This window comes from Cupressus sempervirens, chromosome 3 (assembly GCF_028749045.1).
Source record: "Cupressus sempervirens isolate cs-2001-9-10 chromosome 3, ASM2874904v1, whole genome shotgun sequence".
Classification (NCBI taxonomy): Eukaryota; Viridiplantae; Streptophyta; class Pinopsida; order Cupressales; family Cupressaceae; genus Cupressus; species Cupressus sempervirens.
The window spans coordinates 301,001,484-301,005,231 of record NC_143120.1 but is presented as its reverse complement, the minus strand read 5'-3'; positions in this window follow the sequence as shown (position 1 = coordinate 301,005,231).

Genomic DNA, 3,748 nt, shown 5'->3' with positions numbered 1-3,748 from the left:
GGGGGGTCATGATGTTTTGCCATTTTGTGCTCATTCACCTTTGTCAAGTGAATTTTTCTTCCACGATATTAGCCCATGCAGTGTGTCGATGATACCGCCCTTTATCCTGTGCTTGTACTTCTAATGCACTATTGGTGTTCTTGATTCTTCTTCTTGCAGATGTTTTTGGCATTGCATTTCAGTGTTTCTGTCACCCCTCTCCCTGTTCAGCATTATGGGGGGGATCACTTGTTGGCTCTTTTGCTTCCTTGATTCGGTTGAGTGATCTACGTATTCAATTTTTGTTCCTATGTACTAGGCGGATGTAGTGGCTAGGCACCTATGCATTTCGGTGAGATGGTTCATCTACTATATAGACACTCATTCATTCCTACTTTTGGAGGTCACCTCTTCGATTGATCAGCTCTTCAGACTTTGTCTTCTCTACCTGGTCATGCACTATTTCAGTGGGAGTTCCAGCAGTTTCTTCTGACAGTGTTTGCAGCTTCATGCTTTAGAGATGCTTCATGCTCTTTCTTGTTCCTTTCTTTGGGACATTTCCTAGATTGGAGGCTTAGTCTCCTTCATCTAGTTCTTTTTTGTATTTGGGTACCTAATCAGGCCTTATTGTCGGGACCCATCTTTTCCTGCTTTCATAGCTGTGCTAGGTTAGCTTCCTCCCAAGCTTCGCTTAAGAGGGGGTGTTAGAGTAATTATTTGTTCTAACTTATTAATTAAATCACTTTGATTTAATTAATTAGGTTGCCTATTACTCTAGTTTGCTTAAGCTATCTTATAGGTGCATATAATTAATATTTTATTAATTATATTGTGCAACCCTAGCTTTTTTTAGGATTTAGTTTCTCTTTTCGAGTTTTGTGATTCCTTTATAAGGATTCACCTCTTTGTATTTGATTCATTCACTTATTGGATTATATGAGATATTGCTCTTTGCATGTCCATAAGATGGATCTAGCTTTTTGGCCTCCATGATTTTTCCTTGCCTCTGTTCTTTGCTTCATCCATGTGACAGGGTTATGCATGCAGGTGTTCTTGGGAGATTAGTTTTTCACCTAATCTAACACTAGGACCCTTAGAGACATATGTTGTCATGTAATGGGTCGAAGGGGGTCATAGGGACCCATATGAAGCATTCTAATATGTACCTAGGAGTTCTAGGACCCCTAGGGACATATGTCATCATGTAATCAGTCAAAGGGGGTCATAGGTCGTAAGGTGTCATAGGTTAACTTACGACCCCCTTTGACCCATATGAATGATTCTAATATGTCCCTAGGGGTCCTAGGACCTTTAGGGACATATATCGTAATGTAATGGGTTGAAGGGGGTAGTAGGTCACCCTATGACCCCCCTTCGACCCATATGAAGCATTTTAATATATCCCTAGGGATACTAGGACCCTTAGGGACATATGTCATTATGTAATGGTTTGAACGGGGTCATAGGTCATCGTATGACCCCCTTCGACCCATATGAAAGATTCTAATATGTCTGTAGGGGTCCTGGGACCCTGAGGGACATATGTTGTCATGCAATAGGTCAAAGGGGGTCATAGGTCAACCTATGACCCCCTTGACCTATGACCCCCTTCGATAGATATGAACGATTCTAATATGTCCTTGGGGGTCCTAGGATACCTAGTGACATATGTCATCATGTAATGGGTTGAAGGGGTTATCGGTCAACCCATGATCCCCTTTGACCCATACAAAAGATTCTTATATTTTCCTAATGGTCCTAGGACCCCTAGGGAAATATGTCATCATGTAATGGGTCGAAGGGGGTCATAGATCACCCTATGAACCCTTCGACCCATTTGAAGGATTCTAATCTATCCCTATTGGTCCTAGGACCCCTATTTACATATGTCATCATGTAATGGGTCGAAGGGTGTTATAGGTTAACCTATGACTCCCTTTGACCCATATGAATGATTCTAATATGTTCCTAGGGGTCCTAGGACCCCTATGGACATATGTAATCATTTAATGGATCAAAGGGTGACCTATGACCCCCTTCGACCCATATGAAGGATTCTAATATGTCCCTAGGGGTCCGAGGACCCCTAAGGACATATGTCATCATTTAATGGGTCGAAGGTGATCAGAGGTCCCTTCGACCCATATGAATGACTCTAATATGTCCCTAGGGATACTAGGAACCCGAGAAAAATATATCATCATGTAATGGGTTGAAGGGCATCATAGGTCACCCTATGAACCCCTTCGACCCATATGAATGATTCTAATATGTCACTGCGGGACCTACGACCCCTAGGGACATATGTCATCATGTAATGGGTCGAAGGGGGTCATAGGTCACCCTATGACCCCCTTTGACCCATATGAATGATTCTAATATGTCCCTATGGGTCCTAGGACCCCTAAGGACATATGTCATCATGTAATGGGTTGGAAGGGGGTCATAGGTCACCCTATCACCCCCTTCGACCCATATAAAGCATTCTAATATGTCCCTAAGGGTCCTAGGACCCATAGGGACATATGCCATTATGTAATGGGTCGAAGGGGGTCATAGGTCAACCTATGAACCCCTTCAACCCATATGAAAGATTTTAATATGTCTTTAGGTTTCTTAGGACCCCTAGGAAAATATGTCATCATGTAATGATTCGAAGGGGGTCATAGGTCACCCTATTACCCCCTTCGACCAATATGAAGCATTCTAATATGTCCCTAGGGGTCCTAGGACCCCTAGGGACATATGTCATCATGTAATGAGTCGAAGGAGGTCATAAGTCAACCTATGACCCCCTTTGACCCATATGACGAATTTTAATATGTCCCTAGGGGTCATAGGACCCCTAGTGACATATGTCGTCATGTAATGGGTCGAATGGTGTCATAGGTCACCTTATGACCCACTTCGACCTATATGAACGATTCTAATATGTATCTAGGGGTCTTAGGACCACTAGGGACATATGTCATCATGTAATGGGTTGAAAGGGGTCATAGGGTGACCTATGACCCCCTTCGACCCATATGAAGGGGGTTATAGGTCACCCTATGACCCCCTTGGACCCATATGAAAGATTCTAATATATGTTGTCATGTAATGGTCGAAGGGGGTCATAGGTCACCCTACGATCCCCTTCGACTCATATGAAGGATTCTAATATGTCCCTAGGGGTCCTAGAACTGCTAGGGGCATGTCATAATGTAATGGGTTGAAGGGGGTCATAGGTTACCTTGTGACTCCCTTCAACCCATATGAAAGATTTTAATATGTCCCTAGGGGACCTAGGACCCTTAGGGACCTATGTTGTCATGTAATGGGTCGAAGGGGGTAATAGGTTAAAATATGACCCCTTTCGAACCATATGAAGCATTCTAATATGTCCCTAAGGATCGTAGGACCCCTAAGGACATAGGTCATCATATAATGGGTCGAACAAGGTCATAGCTCACCCTATGACCCCATTTGACCCATATGAATTATTCTAATATGTCTCTAGGGGTCATAGGACACCTAGGGACATATGTCGTCATGTAATGGGTCGAAGGGTGTCATAGGTCACCCGATCACCCCCTTCGACCCATTACATGATGACATATGTCCCTAGGGGTCCTATGACCCCTAGGGACATATGTCATCATGTAATGGGTCAAAGGGGGTTATAGGTCACCCTATGACCTCCTTCGACCCATATGAAGTATTCTAATATGTCCTTAGGGGTCTTAGGATCCATAGGGACATATGTCGTCATGTAATGGGTCGAAGGGGG